The sequence below is a fragment of the Erinaceus europaeus genome, chromosome 9 (genome assembly GCF_950295315.1).
Source record: "Erinaceus europaeus chromosome 9, mEriEur2.1, whole genome shotgun sequence".
Taxonomy (NCBI): domain Eukaryota; kingdom Metazoa; phylum Chordata; class Mammalia; order Eulipotyphla; family Erinaceidae; genus Erinaceus; species Erinaceus europaeus.
The window spans coordinates 68,187,442-68,207,686 of record NC_080170.1 but is presented as its reverse complement, the minus strand read 5'-3'; the positions used below and the strand labels follow the sequence as shown (position 1 = coordinate 68,207,686).

Here is a 20,245-nt window from a genome sequence, read left to right as displayed (position 1 = left end):
CCCCCTTCAGTCTACCTTCACCATGGAGAAGGGACCCAAGGACTGCACCCAAGAAGGGCACCCAGAGCAGGAGCTTTGGGCCCAATGCTGACTGTGGGATTCCACCCTGAGAGAAGCCAGTAATTCCAACAATATTCAGCTGATTAAAGTGATTTTAGAGAGAAAAGCACGTGGGGTTGGAAGCCCTGGCATTGTCAACAGGCCAGTGACTTTCTTTAATCCAAGGTGAGAAAGGTGAATAGTAAGGTTAGAGCAACAGGATGAGAGAAGCATCCACACAGCTCTGGTGTCACCAGCTTTCAGATCCCCTTGAGCACAAGCAGACCAAGAGGAAGATTGGACAATTCCAACAGGGAGGTAATTATTGCACTTCATGATCTTTCTGGCCTCCAGACTTCATTAAAATGATACATGATTAGCACAATCAGCATTTCCTAGCTTCACTGAGGTTTAGTTCCAGTGGGAAACACTGCACCCCAGGCACTGGGACCTACTTAACAGAAGCTCCCACACAGAGCTGCATGCACAGTCTGGTGACCCCATCAGAGCACTTGGCCAGTGAGCATCCTGGGCAGACAGACAATGAGGGTTGTAATCTCTGCAGAGGAGTCCTCATGGGGTGCATCCCTGACTTGGTCAGGAGTGGCCTTCACACAGATTCCTGAGTTGTCTTCTCTGCTCAGGTGCAGTCATCCTCTCTCTATCTCCTCCTACTCTACAACATAGCCACCCACATCTCTCCCTATCAGAACATGCAGCAGCCGTTACTGAGAGCCAAGGACTCATCTGCTCCTGGTGCAACATTTGAGGAAGATACAAGGAGTGCCTGCCTCATGGAAAGACAGAGAGGACAGAAAGACAGACACTGCAATGAAGACACTAAAAGCAAAGTTGTTCACCTTCTGTACATAAAAACAATGGAGTTGGTCAAAATGTAGATGGTAAAGTCTTTCTAGACAGTTAACTAAGCCACTGTATTAATTTGAGAACATGAGAAACCCCTCTGGACTTGCACATTTATTTCCATATATTAAGTGAATGGTTTCATGTCATTTCTAGCTCTAATATAATGACTGTCCTATGCAGGTTAGTCTCTTTCTCTTAAACATGACAGAATATGGCAATTGCTGCCCAGGAGGATAAGTCTTGGCTGAGGCTGGAGAGAAAAAATTGCTCCCAAGTTAATTCCCTGACATTACAGGAGCTAGAGTGATGATCTGTATATGTGTTTTTCCGTCACGTTATAGAAATATTTCTATGAAGATGGATGTCAGTTATTAAATAATTCAAATGTCATTTATGTTCTATAATATTTCTTCCTAATATCACTAATGACACACTTCCACTGTCCCAGTTCCATATGTTCATTATGGTACAACACTTAAATAACCCTTCCTGTTGACTGGGTGAGTTTCCCATGCACCAGGAACCTGCCTCCACACAAGCAGTGGAGCATAATCAAGAGTAGCATAGAACAATTTGCCACAGAGACCTGGAGAGAAAAATGGACACCTGACACTGGTACTGGGAACTCTTCACACTAAGGAGGGACCTGAAAAGATTCCCACACAGAGCAAGAACTGTCACTGATTACATACTCTGTAGAGATTCAGCCCCTGAACCCCTCTGAGTAACTGAAGAGGCCCCACCCTGCCTTCTCCTGGGGGAGCTGTGAGGGAGGAGGGTCAGTCAGGCAGCACCTGAGGAGTGAGTGCAGTGAGGAACTTCCAGGCCTCTTCTCCCTGCCTTCCACATGTGGGAGAGAGCCTAGGCCTGTACCCAATAAGGGTGCCCACCCTTTCTGAGTGTGGCTGCCACCATGGTATTGATCCAATATGCCCACAATGTTCAGCCCCTGGTACTGCTTTAGGAAGAAAAGCGATGGGGTTACCTGTTGTCAACTGGTGAACATTTCCATGACCTTCCTTAATCCCTTGTGACAAAGGCTAGTGAGGCAGCACCACTGGGGATGACAGAAGCCCCCACACAGCTCTGGGATCACCAGCATCTATCCATTCAGCCAACCTACAGCACAGACATTATACAGAATTAGTAAAGGAAGAATTGCCAATGCCAACACCAAGGTACGTACCTATTGCATTCCCTGATCATTATTAGCTCTGAACTTAAAGGTGTAAACTCATTACAATTTACATGTGCGAGAAAAACATTCCAAGCTCCACTCAGGGTTGCAGCACAGTAGGGAACACTGTTCTCAGAGGAACTCAGAGATCCCTCTGAGTTCCCTCTGCAGGGTGAGTGGTGCAACCACCAACTGGAGAACAGAGCCTGATTGAATAAACATGCCAATGACCTTCCTCAACCCAGGTGGAGAATAGCAGGGAGGCAGCAGCAGCAGGAGGAAAAAAGCCCACCCTACATCTCTGGACTCAGGGACACCTGGGTCCCCATTAGCACAGGGAGAATCCAGCATGGGCCAAGTGAAGACCACATAGTTTCCTCAGGAAGGTATCTCTCATTTCAGCTCTCATTCCCATCTCTATTTGATTAAAACTTACAAAACACATTATGTTTTAAACCAGCAAGCCCTACACTAGACAGCACTGGAGAGTGAGCAGGGTAGGCCCAGTCCAGGGTGTGTGTGGCCTTGGGCAGGTCTCCTCACTCTGTGTTTCAATCACTCCCTCTGGATAAGACCAGAGATGAGGACCAGCTCACATACAGGTAACCCTCTGAGAGCAGGCACCAGGGATGGGTCCACATCTGAGAACTTTGGAAGGGGATGTGTGAATCTCAGCCCTTGCCCACAACCACTTCTTTGGGGACAGAGTTCAGAAATGCTGGGCTCACAGCATCTTGACCTGAACAAGCAGATTTCATCCCTGGCCTACTGGAACATCATCCCTGCAGCTTCTCTGGCCTCAGTCAGAGCTTCTCAGCCAATGGCTTGATCTTCGGACAAAAATGAAGGCACCCATTGTGACCTCTCAACCTGCACAGCAGAGTCCTTTTAAATGCACATACAATGAGATGGAAAATAATTTGTTTCATCTGTTTTCTTTTTTTTCATTGATTGATTCCCTTTTTGTTGTCTGTTTGGATTGTTGTAGTTATTAATGTTGTCATTATTGGATAGGACAGAGAGAAATGGAGAGAGGTGGGGAAGACATAGAGAGAGGGAGAGAAAGAGAGACACCTGCATACCTGCTTCACTGCCTGTGAAGCAACTTCCCTGCAGGTGGGGTGCTCAAACCTGGATCAAACCTGGATCCTTAAGCCAGTCCTTGCACTCTGCGCCCACCTGTGCTTAACCTGCTGCACTACAGGCTGAATCACTTTATCTCATGTTTTCTTAGAAACATCTCAGTGTGGTCACAGGGCACAGTGGAAGGTAGCTGAGAGGGTGCAGGAAGGTAACTATGTCCTGGTGTCATACTGTCTGAGGACACAGCACTCTGACTCAGTAGCAAGCACTGGTCCTGGTATTTTCTCTGAAAATCTCTGAGGTCTAGCATGGGGGAACTGATGGAGGGGCTCAGGTGGGGGCTGCTCAGTCTCTTGTCCCACAGGGGCTTCCTCCCCTGTTGTCTGAAGTTGCTGTAGTAAGAGATTCCTGTGGGCAGGGCTCAGCATTAAGGAACATTTTCCTCTTTGAGAAGGAGAGGGGAACCCCAGGCGCTCGGGCTCCAACAGTAAAGGGAGAGCAGTGTGCACACTGACTGAGGAGCTTGTCACCCAGGGTGGTTCTGCATTACTCTAAAGTTGTTCTCACCCCTTGCCTAGCACCCCCAGGTTCCCTCCTCTCCCCCACTGCTGAGGAGACTTGGCTGCCCTAAAGAGGCCTCCTTGCTCTTTCCCAGGTCATGACTCAAGCCAAGGCTCCACATCAAGATGGCAGCACCAGTGCAACACAGTCCACAGCTCACAGCAACCACCTGCCCCAGAGCAGCTCCATGGAGGACAGCGCTTGACAGAGGACTCTATAGATCCCACATCAGAAGGGAAGCAGCTGAACCCTTCCCTATCATGTACTCTCTGTGTACCCCTGAAGGAAGTATGTAAACTATAAATTATAAAGTGTAAACTGTAAACTGTACGGGGCCACCTGGTACCTTCAGCCAGTGGCCTCTCCTGTTGGAAATTAAACATGTGCCTTTTTAATGCACTCTTTTTGCCTGGGCTCCTTGCTTTCTCCCCACAGCCTTATCAGGGTTAGGCAGAATTTGGGAGGGAGGGCTTGGAAGGTAGTGAAGACTGGCATCCCAGGAATACTTCAGAATACAGCTACTCTCTTCCCGGATCCAGCTATCTGGTCTTATTTCCAGCCATGACATCATCTCCCGAGACAATAACTTGAATCCACCTGCATGTCAGATGTCAGGAAAAGAAAAAAAATGTCCTGGATTCACACTTTCCTAGAATCTGACCCACTAGGGAAAGAGAGAGAAAGGCTGAGAGTATGGATTGACTTGCCAATGACCATGTTCAGCGGGGAAGTAATTACAGAAGCCAGACGTTCCTCCTTCTGCACCCCATAATGACCTTGGGTCCATACTTCCTACGTGTTAAAAAATAAGAACACTATCATCAGGGGTGGTGATGGGATATGGAGTTCTGGTGGTGGGAATTCTGTGGAGTTGTACCCCTCTTATCCTATGGTTTTTATCAGTGTTTCCTTAGTATAAATAAAAAAAATATTTTAGACACCTACTTTTAACATAGTAATATAACTTTGTGATTGTCACTGAAAGGGGCTTTCATCAGTTTATTCATTCATTTGATAATTCCTATTATAAATTAACCATACAAAAACATATTTGAGACAAGAATGATTAATTGTTTCTGAAGTTTAAAAAATATTTTATTTACATAGAACCGCAGTCAAAAATAGTAACACTAAAACCTTATAAGTAATGCAAAATAGAGCACAATGACAAGTTATAGGTATGAAAAGAAAACCTTAAAATATTCCAAATAACTTCTTCTGATAAGTAACTAGTTAAGTAAACTTTTACTTAGAACCTTTCAACAATTGTCTAAGAATAAGGATTGTCTTTCCATTTCTTGGTATCAATTTCTATTTCCTTGAAGAGTGTAGTTTTCATAGTTTTCAGTATACAAGTCTTTCACTTCTTTGGTCAGCTTTACTCCTAGGTATTGATTTTGTTGCAACAGTGAATGGGAGTGATTTCTGGATGTCTTCTTCTTCAGTATAGTGTTCGCATAGAGAAATGCCACTAATTTTTGTACATTGATTTTGTAGCCTGATACCTTGCTATATTGTCTAATAACTTCCAGTAGGTTTCTACTGGATTCTTTAGGTTTTTCTATGTATACTACCATGTCATCTGCAAATAGTGAGAGTTTGACTTCTTCCCTTACAATCTGTATTCCTTTGATTTCCTTCTCTTGCCTGATTGCTATGGGAAAAGCTTCCTATACTATGTTGAAGAAGGTGCCGGGAAAACTGGGTTATAACATGCAGAAGAATGAAATTGAACCACCTTATCTCACCAGAAACAAAAATCAACTCCAAATGGATCAAAGACCTGGATGTCAGACCTGAAACTATCAAATACTTAGAGGAAAACATTGGTGAAACACTTTCCCACCTAAACCTCAAGGACATCTTTGATGAAACAAACCCAATTAATTGCAAGGAAGACTAAAGCAGAAACAAACCAGTGGGACTACATTAAATTGAAAAGCTTCTGTACAGCCAAAGAAACTGTCACACAGACAAAGAGACCCCTCACAGAATGGGAGAAGATCTTCACATGCCAAACATCAGACAAGAAACTAATCACCAAAATATACAGAGAACTCAGCAAACTTAGCACCAAAAAAGCAAATGACCCCATCCAAAACTGGGCAGAGGATCTGAACAGGACATTCACTTCAGAGGAGATGCAAAAGGCTAACAAACTTATGGAAAACTGTTCCAGGTCGCTGATTGTCAGAGAGATGCAAATTAAGACAACATTGCGATACCACCTCACTCCTGTGAGAATGGCATACCTCAAAAAGGACAGCAGCAACAAATGTTGGAGAGACTGTGGGGACAGAGGAACCCTTTTACATTGCTGGTGGGAATATGAATTGGTCCATCCTCTCTGGACAGCAGTCTGGAGAACTCTTACAAGGCTAGACATAGACCTTCCATATGACCCAGTAATTCCTCTCCTGGGGATATACCCCAAGGATTCTATAATGCCCAACCAAAAAGAGGTGTGTACATCTATGTTCATAGCAGCACAATTCATAATAGCTAAAACCTGGAAGGATCCCCGGTGCCCAACAGCAGATGAGTGGCTGAGAAAGCTGTGGTACATATACACAATGAAATACTATGCAGCTATTAAGAACAATGAGCCCACCTTATCTGACCCATCTTGGTGGGCAGAGCTAGAAGGAATTCTGTTAAGTCAGCTAAATCAGAAAGATAAAGATGAGTTTGGGATGTCCCCACTCATCAACAGAAGTTGAGAAAGAAGAACAGAAAGGGAAATTAAAAGCAGGATCTGATTAAATCCAGAGCAGGGCACCAATGTAAAAACACTGTGGTGAAGGGGAGGGTGGCCATTGGGCTTCCCAGCATGGTGGAGGGGGGGGGCTTGCATGGGTGGGGGATGGTACAGTCTTTTGGTGGTGGGATTGGTGTTTATGTACAATCCTATTAAAATGTAAACATTATATAAACCACTATTTAATTAATCTGAGAGGTGAAAAACTGATGATATGTCTAGAACTTCTTAAAACACAGACTGAGTCTTTTTAATACATAGGCTGTCTTTGATATGTTCTCTCCCAAAAGCCTAGACCAGGGAGAACAGAAGCAACCGACAGCACAGCTATATACAAGATGCTGGGTACTATACCCCAAACCCTATCAAAGGGACTTTCCAAAGTTAACCCTATCACCAAATAATGTGATGATAACAATAACTATCCATTGTCTTCTTGAACCTTAAGACAATAGGAACCTCACATTTCCACTATAGACCCTATATTTCCCCCAGTTCTGGAACCTTAGGGTGGGGCCCACTTTTCTGCATGCTGCTCTCAATTCAGATCAAATAATATTGCATCAGCGGATCGCAACCTAATCAACATGAGTACCACCCCAGCATGATTCACTTCAGACTGTGACCAGAGACTTCAGGTGTGGAATAACAACCCTTCAGCTTCATCTCTCTGGTGAGACCTTTCCTTTCATAGTATTCTCTAATTCCATTCCAGGTGGTCCACTCCCCAATAAAGTCCCCAAACCTGGATATAGTCCATGTCCCCTGAGATAGAGCATAGGTTCACCCGTGCCCATAAACTAGGGGAAAAATACATAACTGAAAGCAGAAGTACACAAGAGCATGCAGGGAATACCCCCAACACTTCATCTGCACTATTACAGTCTTTAGGTCCATGATTGTTCAACAATTTCTTTGGCTTTGTATGTTAACTCTCTTTTCAGCCACCAGGTTCCGGATGCTGACCAGACTTCCCTGGACAGAGGACCCCATCAATGTGTACTGGAGTGCCACTTCCTCAGAGCCCCACCCTACTAGGGAAAGAGAGAGACAGACTGGGAGTATGGATCAACCAGTCGACATCCATGTTCAGCAGGGAAGCAATTACAGAAGCCAAACCTTCCACCCTCTGCAACCCACAAGAACCCTGGATCCATACTCCCAGAGAGATAGAGAATGGGAAGGCTATCAGGGGAGGGGGTGGGATGTGGAGATCGGGATATGGGAATTGTGCAGAACTGTAGCCCTCTTATTCTATGGTTTTGTTAAAAAAAAAGAAAAAAGAATTTTTCTATGAAATTAGCAACTTTGTAAGTTACTAAGTTCTCCAAGTAGGCAAAATAATATTTCATTCCTAAAATAGTCTTTCCTGGCTAATGAATTTATATGCCAGTAATTAGGCAAGTGGTATGGATTTGTGGTGAAATGAAACAAATTTATCTTAGATGTGTTTAGTTTAGCCCAAATCTTTTACTTGTATACCTTAAAGCAGAAGTACACGAGAGTTTATAGTGAGTATCCCCCTAACATTTCCTCTCCACTGTTCCAAGCTTTGGGTCCATGATTGCTCAACAATTTGTTTGGCTTTGTATGTTAACTCTCTTTTCAGTCACCAGGTTCCAGATGTCATTAGGATGCCAGCCAGGCTTCCCTGGACTGAAGACCCCACCAATGTGTAGCTCTGCTTCCCCAGAGACCCACCCTACTAGGGAAAGAGAGAGGCAGACTGGGAGTATGGACTGACCAGTCAACACTCATGTTCAGTGGGGAAGCAATTACAGAAGCCAGACCTTCTACCTTCTGCAGCCCACAATGACCCTGGGTCCATGCTCCCAGAGGGATAGAGAATGGGAAAGCTATCAGGGGAGGGGGTGGGATATGGAGATTGGGTGGTGGGAACTGTGTGGAGTTGTACCCCCTCCTACCCTATGGTTTTGTTAATTAAACCTTTCTTAAATAAAATAAATAAATAAAAACTTTAAAAATAAAAAATATACATATATATATTCGGTTTGAACCCCGGCTCCCCACCTGCAGGGGAGTCGCTTCACAGGTGGTGAAGCAGGTCTGCAGGTGTCCATCTTTCTCTCCTCCTCTCTGTCTTCTCCTCCACTCTTCATTTCTCTGTCCTATCCAACAACGACAACAATAATAACTTCAATAATAAAAAAGGACAGCAAAAGGGAATAAATAAAAAAATAAAAAATATATATATATATATATATATATATATTCTTTATGGAAGGGAGATAGTGAATTACAGTCTCTTCCTTCTGACTCTTCTGAGACTCTTCATTCTTTCAATTACTGGTCTCTACTACTTTACATATTTAAGAGTTTTCTTTATTTTTTAAAAGATTTATTTAGGGGCTGGGTGGTGGTGCACTTGGTTGAGTCCATATATTACAATGCTCAAGGAGCCATCTTTGAGTCCCGGTTGCCCACCTCTAGGGGGAAATTTTTGCAAGTAGTGCAGCAGGGCTGCAGGTGTCTCGCTCTCTCTCTTCCTCTCTATCACCCCCTTCCCTCTAGATTTCTAGCTGTTTCTATCCAATAAATACATAAACAAATGTAATTAAAGATTTTTTAAAAGATTATTTATAAGAGAGAAAATAAGAGAGAAGAATAAGAGCTAGCAAACCAGAACACTGTTCAGCTCTAGTATAAGGTTAGGCCATGGAATCTATGGTACCTGGGGGCACAGACATATAAATTGATGCTCTCATAGGGTTCTGTCTTCCTAGACCTAAGTGCTTTATTTCGTCTTTATTTTAAAATGTGATCTTTATGAATGTAGAGATTATGATTTGTACAGTACTGCTTGCCTAGGGCCTTGTATGAATTAAATACTTCTTAATGAATATTTGTTAAATAAATGAAGTCAAGATCTTTAGACATTAGATAAAAATAAATAAAGAAGCCAACAGGGCAACATCAACTTGAAAAACTTCTGCACATCGAAAGAAAACACCACCCAAAGAGACTCAATACAGAATAGTAATAAAAGATCTTTAAATGTCATATATCAGACAAAAGGCTAATAGCTGAAACATGTAAAGAGTTTACCAAATGCAACAAAAATAAATAAATAAACAAATAAATAAAATAAGAGAGTAACCAAATCCATAAGTGGAGATAGGATATTCACAAAAGAAGAAAAGAAGAGATCCAAAAGGCCAACAGACATATGAAAAAATGCTCCAGGTCACTGATTGTCAGAGAATGCAAATCAAAACAATGAGATATCATGTCACTACTGTGATGATGTCATACAGCAGAAAGAATAATAATAACAAAACTGGAGAGGGTGTGAGAGTAAAGGAACTCTTACACTGCTCATGGGAATGTAAATTGGTCTAACCCCTGTGGAAAGCAGTCTGGAAAATTCCAAACGTTGGAAATGGACTCTCCTACCCTATGATCCTGCAATTCCTCTTTAGGGATGTGTCCAAAGGAATTAAACACACCCATCCGAAAAGATCTGTGTATACCTATTCATAGCAGCACAGTTTATAATAGCCAAAACATGGAAACAGCCTAGGTAATCAACAACTGATGGCTGTCTGAGGAAGTTGTATCATTATGTTACTATTGCCTTTTTCTTCCGCTTATATCCAGAGACAAGCTTGACAATATCAACTTTCCAACTCCAATAATCTGGTGAGACCTTTCTTAACACTTGGGACCACCTAGCTCCATTTCAAATGGTGCATTCTCTAACAAAGTTATAGACTAGGGTCTAGTGTATAGGGTATATGTGTACATGTATCCATAAGTTAGGGGTAACTAAATACATCAAAGTAAAAGTTCTCAACAGTCTGTTGTGTTTATATTTAGATCTAATAGCCTTGGCAAGCAAGTAAAGAAACCTAAAGAAGGCAGCACAGTCTAATCTAAAATGTACTACTTAGGCCTAGTCACTCTATTCTCTACCCCTTACTTCACTTCTCTCAATCACTCTATCTACTCAACTAAGAAAGTAAGTAAAATGTGCCTCCTAATCTGTTCTGCCAGCACCATCATTATTGTCACCTCTTAATAAACTTTAGAAGAAACACTGTATACAATTGGTCAAGAGATATAATAGCAAAAATTATATATCAACTAAAGGATAATTACTGTCTCTATAACCTTTATCAGATCATCAAACAAGTAAATGCAGTACAGTTTAAGGTTAGTTTAGACCACATTAAAATTCTAGGTATCTTTTCTTCCTAACTCAAGACCAGACCCAATAAACCTAGTAACAGTTTGGATACAAAAAATGACACTCAGCATTTCAATAACTGAGAGAAAGTCAACTCATCATATAAAGAACTAAAAAAGTTGTAAAAGGGTAAGAAACTGGATCACTTAATGATGGATGGTCTTTTTGGCCAATAACAGACCAACCCATCATCTGGGTGTGACTCAAGTTAGGGGAACCTTGGATTTCTGTTGTTATAGCGGTCTGGTGTCGGGCTGCACCGCGGAGAAGAGAGCGGACGTCCAGAGCAAAGGGGTACACAAATCTTTATAATATGATGGGGGGGGAGGTTTGGTTCAGACCACGTGGAGCCAGCCGGCCATGGCCGACCACGGGGGGAGAGCAGGGAGCGAGACCTCAGAGAGGGAGAGCCGAGAGCCCAGAGAGAGAGGGGAGGGGTGAGGGGGCTTTTTATTGGGCGACAACCAGGGGTGACGTGTAGGGCCAGGATTGATTGAAAGGGGGCACTCTAGGATTTAGCGGGGGCATAGAAAAACCTGGGGGCGGAGCCAGTATTGGTTGGAAGGGGGCACCCTAGGATTTAGCTGGGCATAGAAAAACCTGGGGGCGGAGACTGCATCAGAATAAGTCCTCAGCAACAGATTTCCATATAGATATGGCGGGCCTGGACCTTTACTAGATCCCTCTCTCCATCATCAGTGGTCACTTCCATCAGGAACATCATCATAAGCCCGCTCATGGGGCCTCTCCAGAACCTTGCCCTCACAGTAGAGCAGCAATGGCAGGGACTACACCACTCTCCAAACGGAGGCTGGGTCATCCTGCTCTGCCACTAAAGGAAGACTGGTCCTGAAATGAGTGAAACCTAGAATGTTCCCAGTTGTTACCAGAGGCTGTGAGCTCAGACTCACAGCTAAATGTGAATATAAATACACCTTGTATCTGATCGACGAGGTAAACAGTTAATTGTCTATGTATACTTTTTCAAGTTTGGGAGCTACTCTTTTTTTATTTTTATTTTTTATTTTTTTATTTAAGAAAGGATTAATTAACAAAACCATAGGGTAGGAGGGGTACAACTCCACACAATTCCCACCGCCCAATCTCCATATCCCACCCCCTTCCCTGATAGCTTTCCCATTCTCTATCCTTCTGGGAGCATGGTCCATACTCCCAGCCAACCTCTCTCTTTCCCTAGTAGGGTGGGTCTCTGGGGAAGCTCCAGGACACATTGGTGGGGTCTTCTTTCCAGGGAAGCCTGGCCGGCATCCTGGTGGCATCTGGAACCTGATGACTGAAAAGAGAGTTAACATACAAAGCCAAACAAATTGTTGAGCAATCATGGACCCAAAGCTTGGAATAGTGGAGAGGAAGTGTTAGGGAGGGTACTCACTGCAAACTCTAGTGTACTTCTGCTTTCTTACTTTGGTGCCATACTCCAAACTCAGTCAATTTCTGCTTTGCATTTCTACGTCTTTTTTTTTTTACATGAATAACATTCCCCAGATTCCCATTTAACAATACAACCCCCACTATTTCATTCATCATTTTTCATGGACCTGTATTCTCCCCACCCACCCCAGAGTCTTTTACTTTGGTGTAATACTCCAATTCCATTTCAGGTTCGACTTGTGTTTTCTTTTCTAATCTTGTTTTTCAACTTCGGCCTGAGAGTGATATCATCCCATATTCATCCTTCTGTTTATGACTTATTTCACTCAACATGATTTTTTCAAGGTCCATCCAATATCGGCTGAAAATGTTGAAGTCACCATTTTTTACAGCTGAGTAGTATTCCATTGTGTATATATACCACAACTTGCTCAGCCACTCATCTGTTGTTGGACACCTGGGTTGCTTCCAGGTTTTGGCTATTACAAATTGTGCTGCCAAGAACATATGTGTACACAGATCTTTTTGGATGGATGTGTTGGGTTCCTTAGGATATATCCCCAGGAGGGGAATTGCAGGGTCATAGGGTAGGTCCATTTCTAACCTTCTGAGAGTTATCCAGACTGTTCTCCACAGAGGTTGGACCAATTGACATTCCCACCAGCAGTGCAGGAGGGTTCCTTTGACCCCACACCCTCTCCAGCATTTGCTGCTGTTACCTTTTCTGATGTGTGACATTCTCAAAGGAGTGAAGTGATAATCTCATTGTTGTCTTGATTTGCATTTCTCTGACAATCAGAGACTTGGAGCATTTTTTCATGTGTTTCTCGGCCTTTTGGATCTCTTCTGTGGTGAATATTCTGTCCAAGTCCTCCCCCCATTTTTGGATGGGGTTATTTGTTGTCTTGTTGTTGAGTCTGGCAAGACCAGAAAAGACCTAGAATTGCCAAAATAATCTTGAGAAAAAAGAACAGAACTGGAGGCATCACACTGCCAGATCTCAAACTATATTATAGGGCCATTGTCATCAAAACTGCTTGGTACTGGAACATGAACAGACACACTGACCAGTGGAATAGAATTGAGAGCCCAGAAATGAGGCCCCACACCTATGGACATCTAATCTTTGACAAAGGGGCCCAGACTATTATATGGGGGAAGCAGAGTCTCTTCAACAAATGGTGTTGGAAACAATGGGTTGAAACATGCAGAAGAATGAAACTGAATCACTGTATTTCACCAAATACAAAAATAAATTCCAAGTGGATCAAGGACTTGGATGTTAGACCAGAAACTATCAGATACTTAGAGGAAAATATTGGAAGAACTTTTTTCCGCATAAATTTTAAAGACATTTTCAATGAAACAAATCCAATTACAAGGAAGACTAAGGCAAGTATAAACCTATGGGACTACATTAAATTAAAAAGCTTCTTCACAGCAAAAGAAACCACTACCCAAATCAAGAGACCCCTCACAGAATGGGAGAAGATCTTTACATGCCATACATCAGATAAGAGTTTAATAACCAACATATATAAAGAGCTTGGGAGCTACTCTTTGCCTTAGTCCAGCTTTCTAGCCCTATTCTCAATTCTGACTACATTTCCCCAGTGATTTTACTCCATCTGCATGTTAGCTATCAAGCTTAAACAGAAATGACTAAAGTCATGGGTCCTAAGGAACACATCTAAAATAGACTTCCTAGCTTCTCTCTACCCTAAGATGCCTATTCTCATAGGTTCTATTCCTACTTCTTGGTGGCTGTTTATTGTTCAGTTTTATTAGTTTGTCTTGTTTTGTTTCTTGCTGCCTTACAACCACCAAGTTGCAGGTACTACTATGATGCCATTCTGACTTCCCTGGGCAGTGGACCTTATCTATGTGTCCTGTAGACATCAATGTGTCACCTCTCCAGAGCCCTACTCCACCAGAAAAAAGATAGAAACAGGATGGGGGTATGGATCAACCACCAGTGCCCATCTCCAGTGGAGAAGCAATTACAGAAGCCAGAACTTCCATCTTCTACACCCTCAAAAGAATGTTGGTCTATACCGCCAGAGGCAGAGCAATAGTAGGGGAAGACGACCAGCAGCCTCTAAACTCCTATTCTGTCAAAGAAAGGAGTGAAGAGAGGGAAAATAGGAAGGATATTCTGAAGTAGCAATAGGTGTTGGTGTGACTTAAAAAGGAAGGGAACCATAGGACAAAATGTGATATATATATATATATATATATATATATATATATATATATATATATATATATATATATATATGAATATAGATAGTTATAGAAATAATAGTCAACCCATATCTGTGACCTCTGGAAAACTACAGCAGATTCCAATGGAGGAAATAGGGACACAGAACTCTTGCGGTGGAGGCGACATGGAATTAGGTATAGAATGGAATATTACTTATTACTAAGAAAGATGAATTCATCGTCTTCACCTCATCTTTGATGGAGCTTGAAGGAATCATGTTAAGTGAGATAAACCAAGAAGAGAAGGATGAATATGGCATGATCTCTCTCATGGACAGAAGTGGAGAAATAACTTGAGTGGTCTAGTTGCCATTATATTTTATGATCTCTCTTAATTATTACCAGAGACCTAAATGAGACTATGGACCAATTAATTATCTTACAGAAATGCGACAGATGACTTAATACTTTATTTTCAAAAAAGTGTTACCTTGAGATCCATGAAACATGTTCCTTAGCTGGGAATAGTCTAGATTATATTTACAAATGCCTGTTTGGTGAGGCTTTTTAAAAACTTGTTTGGCTGTTTACTTGTTTTTCAAGAGTACTGCTTAGCTCTGATTTATGCTGGTTCTAGGGATTGAACCTCAGAACTCAGAGCCTCGGGTATGAAAGTGTTTTAAATAACCATTTTGCTGTGTCTTCAACCACTTTGTAAGTTTTTTTTTTTAACATTTGTTTTTCGATTGGGCAAAGAGAAATAGGGAGAGAGATGGAAATAGAGAGACAGCTATATCACTGTTTCATGATTCTTTCCCTCTGTAGGTGGGGACTGGGGGCTTGAACCAGATCTCTGTGCATGGTAACATGGACACTTAACAAGGTATTCCACTTCTTTTTAAAATATTTCATTTATTTAATAATAAGAAAGATAGGAGGAGAGAGAAAGAACCAGACAGCACTCTCGTACATGTGCTGCCGGGGATCGAACTCAGGAATTTATACTTGAGAGTCCAATACTTTATTCACTATGCCACCTCCCAGACCACCCAGGAATCCACTTCTTGCATTCTTCCTTTCATAAACTTTTTAAAGTGATTATTATGAACAAAGGTATTTCAATTAAACTAATTTTTATTTTACTATATATATATATATATATATATATTATTTTTTAGGTTTTACTTTATAAAATTTAAAAGAGAAACCAGAGCACTACCATACATACCTCTTTTCTGTAAAGTTAATAAGCCATTATATCAAAGCAGTAAATATACATAGTTAGGTTCAAGCAAGTAATTTAATTAGGTCTTTATAACCTGCTAGGTCGGATGGGAAAAAAATCTTGATACATAGTATTAATGTGTGTTTTCATAACTGGCTGAATAATTATACCCAGTGGTGATTTTAATGAATTTGTGTCAGCCTGAAGGAAGATTTTTCAGATGAAACACCACAGGCACTTGCCCTTGACCTTGTCTGATATGAACAGATTTATCAATGAGTTAGATAAAGCTATCAGTAGAAATGCTTATAGAAAATCAGTTACTTGCAATACAGAAAAGTGAGTAAATGCATTGGGTAACAAGAGCAGCATGAAGAAGTTTTTAACTAAAAGGTTAACAAAATCTAACAGTATGTAATTTGGTTGGAATAATTGTGAGAACCTGACTTGTAACCAAACTTCCAGTTGTCTAGATTCATTTTGAGGGGCATATAATTCAGCAATAGTACTTACATGAAAACACAGGGAGGAACATTTCCTGGAGGTGCATCAATGGTACAGTATAATAATAAGAAGAAGCAGGAGATAAGAAAGAAGAAAATTAAGGCTATATTAATAAATTTAGGGTTGCATAATTGCTTCTTGTTTAGATTACCATACTCAGTTCTGATCAACAACATTTTAAGGACTATATAAATGCACAGATTACAGAATTTGCCTGCAAATTACATGGTAACAACTTAAAGTTATCTCATACTCACAAAAACTGAAAGAAATGAGGAACTTTTTTTTTTTTCCTCCAGGGTTATTGCTGGGCTCGGTGACTGCACCATGAATCCACCGCTCCAGGAGGCCATTTTTCCCCCTTTTTGTTGCCCTAGTTGTTACAGCCTCGTTGTGGTTATTATTGCCATTGTTGACGTTGCTTTGTTGTTGGATAGGACAGAGAGAAATGGAGAGAGGGAGGGAAGACAGAGAGAGAGAGGGGAGAGAAAGATAGACACCTGCAGACCTCCTTCACTGCCCATGAAGCAACTCCCCTGCAGGTCGGGAGCCAGGGGCTCGAACCGGGATCCATACGCCTGTCCCCGTGCTTTGCGCCACGTGCACTTAACCCATTGCACCACCGCCCGACTCCCGAAATGAGGAACTTTTAACCTGAAAATGACTATATTTGATGGCTATATTAGAATAGATTGGGGAGTTGAGTGGTAGCGCAGTGGGTTAAGTGCAGGTTCAAGCCCCCAACTCCCCACCTGCAGGGGTGTTGCTTCACAGGCTGTGAAGCAGGTCTGCAGGTGTCTATCTTTCTCTCCCTCTCTCTGTCTTCCCCTCGTCTCCATATCTCTCTGTCTTCTCCTACAACGATGACATCAGTAACAACAATATATACTACAATAATAATAACTACAACAATAAAACAACAAGTGATTAAAATATGGTTGTTGGGACTTGGGTGCACGTGTGGCAAAGTGTAAGGACCGGCATAAGGACTGGCATAAGGATCATGGTTCAAGCCCTGGGTCCAAAAGGGAAAATAAATAATAAAATTTTTAAAAAGAAATATACAAAAAATGGTTGTCTTGTATACTAAGAATGTAACTGTTTCTTTAAAAAATTACTTTTGTTATAACCTAGGGTGGAAAAGATCACAGCATCACTCTGTATTTTTATCGTCAGTAATGAAATCCTTGGCTAGTCACATGGTCTATTTTTTTGTAATTATTTCTAGTAATCTCCCTGATGCTTATTCTGTTCCCTTAGAATAGGATTTTAATTTCTCAGGCTCTCTTTACTAAGTCTATATTAATTCACAAAAAATTGCATCAAGTGGCCTGGGAGGTAGCACAGTGGATGGAGCACTGGACTTAAAAGCATTCCATCCTGAGTTTGATCCCCAGAATCTCATGTGCCAGAGTGATGCTCTGGATTGCTTTCTTGTAAGTAATTTCTTCTTCTTTTTTAATTTTGTCTGTATTTTTAAAATTAAAATATTCTTATGTGGAGGAAGGACTATTTTGAATGGACCAAAGAGACTTAATTAAAATTCTGCAAGGAATAATGAGGGATATTTTAGTTAAAAGCAGAACTACTTTAATGAGAAATTTTCAACGATGGCAATATCTTTGTAAAAGGAATTGTGAAATACTATTTCCAGTGATGCTGACCCAAGTCAGGAAACACTGAAATGACATTGTTCTATGTGGTCAAGACTATAATCTGCTTTGGTGGTGGGTGTGGTGTAGAACTATACATTGTAAACTTAAAGTCTTATAACATACTATTAATAACAGATAAAGAATTTTAAAAGAGTGTAATCTGAAAAAGGCAACTCTACTAAGAAAAAGGTAGCTGGCTAATCTATCACTTCACAGTGAAGCCTTTTAATATCCTTAAGAGGTATTAATGTACCTATAAGTATTTCTAATAAAACAATCGTGTAATGATGGGCCAACAGGTAGATCATGCATTTTATCATGCATGGGGACCTGGGTTTGAATCTTGAGCTACCATATGTGAGTGTCTGCAGAGAGGAATCCTAAAGAGCTGTGAGGTGCTGTGGTATCTTTCCTTTTCTCTCCTGGCCCCTCACCCTCTATCAGATGTGTAGAACGCTGGCCCATGGGGGTGTATTAATTTTGTGAAATCATTTGGTATGGCCATGCAAAGTTAACCTCGTCTTTTTTCATAACAACACTGAGGGATAGTTTTTAAGTTGATAATATTGTATGACCCATGAATGATGTTACAAATATCCAAATGACCCTTGGCATAGAAAAAAAAAAAACTTGCCCACATTTAATCCTGAAAAAATGAAAAAGGAAAGCAAGAAAAAAAAAAAGAAATGACTGCCAGGATTGGTATAATCATTGCTGGCAGCATGATTATAGTTCCAGCAATAATCCAGGTGACAACAAATAAAAATAAATGTGTAATGAATACATGAATGTATGCATTTAGAACTGGAAAGTAGAGGGGGCCAGATGATGGCACAGCTGATAGAATTAACATGCTATAATGTACAAGGACCTGGGGATCAAGCTCCTGGTCCCCACCTGTGTTGGGAAGGTTCTCAAGCAGTGGAGAAGTACTGCAGATTTCACTCTCCTCTTCTTCAACCCCTTTGTGTTTTTCTGTGTTTATCAAAAAATAAATATCAAAATAATAAAAAAAAAACTTGGGGGGAAGAAGAGGAAACTAAAGTATGAATAGTATTAATTGGCCTATTTATATTTATTTTGCCCTTTGTTGCCCGTTTTATTGGTGTAGATATTATTGTGGCTGTTTATGATGTCGTCCTTGTTAGATAGGACAGAGAGAAATGGAGAGAGGAGAGGAAGGCAGAGAAGGGGAGAGAAAAATAGACACCTGCAGACCTGCTTCACCACCTGTGAAGCATCCTTCCTACAGGTGGGGGGCAGGAACATGGGTCCTTGTGCATAGTATTAGTGTGCTTAACCAGGTGTGCCACCTCCAGACCCCATAAATCCACTTTATCTTGTGGTATTACCATACAATTTGTCTCATCTGAATAGCACTAGGCCTCAAGACAACTATAAAATGTCTCTGTCAATTTTTTTTTTTTGGAATTTTAAATTTAAAAACTTTATTTGTGACTAATAGTAGGTTACAAGATTGCAAGATTACAGTGCATAGTTCCACACTACACCAGGGTTCTGAGTCCCTGGTCCCCAGGACCCCAGAGGCCTGTGGCCAGGCAGTGGCACCTCTGCCCAGTTCCCCCTCAGCCCAAGACCCAGCTCTGCAGGCTGCTGTGCTCCTAGGCCTCCCCAAGGAAGGCCCCCAACCCGACCGCCTGGTCCCCAAAGCGGGAACAGCCATAGGCTACCCTGCACAAAGGCCTCCTAGAGGAAGAGTCTCCTCAGCATATAGCCCTCAAAATGGCGGCCTTGCACCCAGAGGTAGCTTCTTGCCCAGTCCCTGTGACAGAGAGCACCTATGTCACAGAGTCTGCACCTGGATCTTGTAGGGGTGGGTTTTTGTGACATCAGGTCAACCCCTACCCTCCAGACTACGCCTGCACACTGGAAGTCCCCAAGTCCCTAGTCTGTGGTTTTCATTAACAGAGGAACCTGGCTGGAAACCTGGGGAGTGCATCAGTTGCTTGCTACTTGTGGTGGGCTATTTACATCCCATTTTTCAGTCTTATTTCTCACTTGTTCAATTTCCTGTCATCCATGTTTGTCTCTTTGTTCAACTTTCTTCTCATCAAGTTTAATCAACATGGAGACAAATAAAATATTTTGAAATTCCTCTTACAAGATCAAAACTTCTTAGACTCCATAATTCTATGACATGAGAAAGCAAGTGTAGTGTAGGGCATATCTTTCATAGAAATATATCTCCTGAGTAACATATACTGACACAAACTGAGCTATTAAACAGAATGCACTCTTGAAAATGTTTACAATTCAATAACAAATCATAGAAGGATTTCACTGCAGGAAAATATATTCAATATAAAAATATCAAGAAAAATGTGAAAATCAAGTAATAAATTAAAACCCCATAATAAAACAAAGCAATATTAAATAAAGTAAATGAACATATAACTAGTGTCATTACTATAAAACTATCGTAAAGTACCCCCCAAAAAGGTAATGAACACAAGGTTCTCAGTTTTTCTTCTTTCATTTAGGACTGTCAGTGTAACCAGGTAATTAATATGAATAAAGAAGAGTCAGGAAGTCAACTATTATGCACAATCAT

The 20,245-nt window shown here is 41.4% G+C and overlaps 1 long non-coding RNA gene across 1 annotated transcript in view; it reads left to right on the top strand.

Moving 5' to 3' along the window:
* Positions 1-267: 267 nt before the first annotated feature.
* Positions 268-20,245, top strand: part of LOC132540438 (uncharacterized) — a 267,441-nt gene continuing 247,463 nt past the window's right edge. The window contains exon 1 of the long non-coding RNA XR_009551624.1: positions 268-357. This is a non-coding gene — a long non-coding RNA (uncharacterized LOC132540438). The remainder of the gene's footprint in view (positions 358-20,245) is intronic.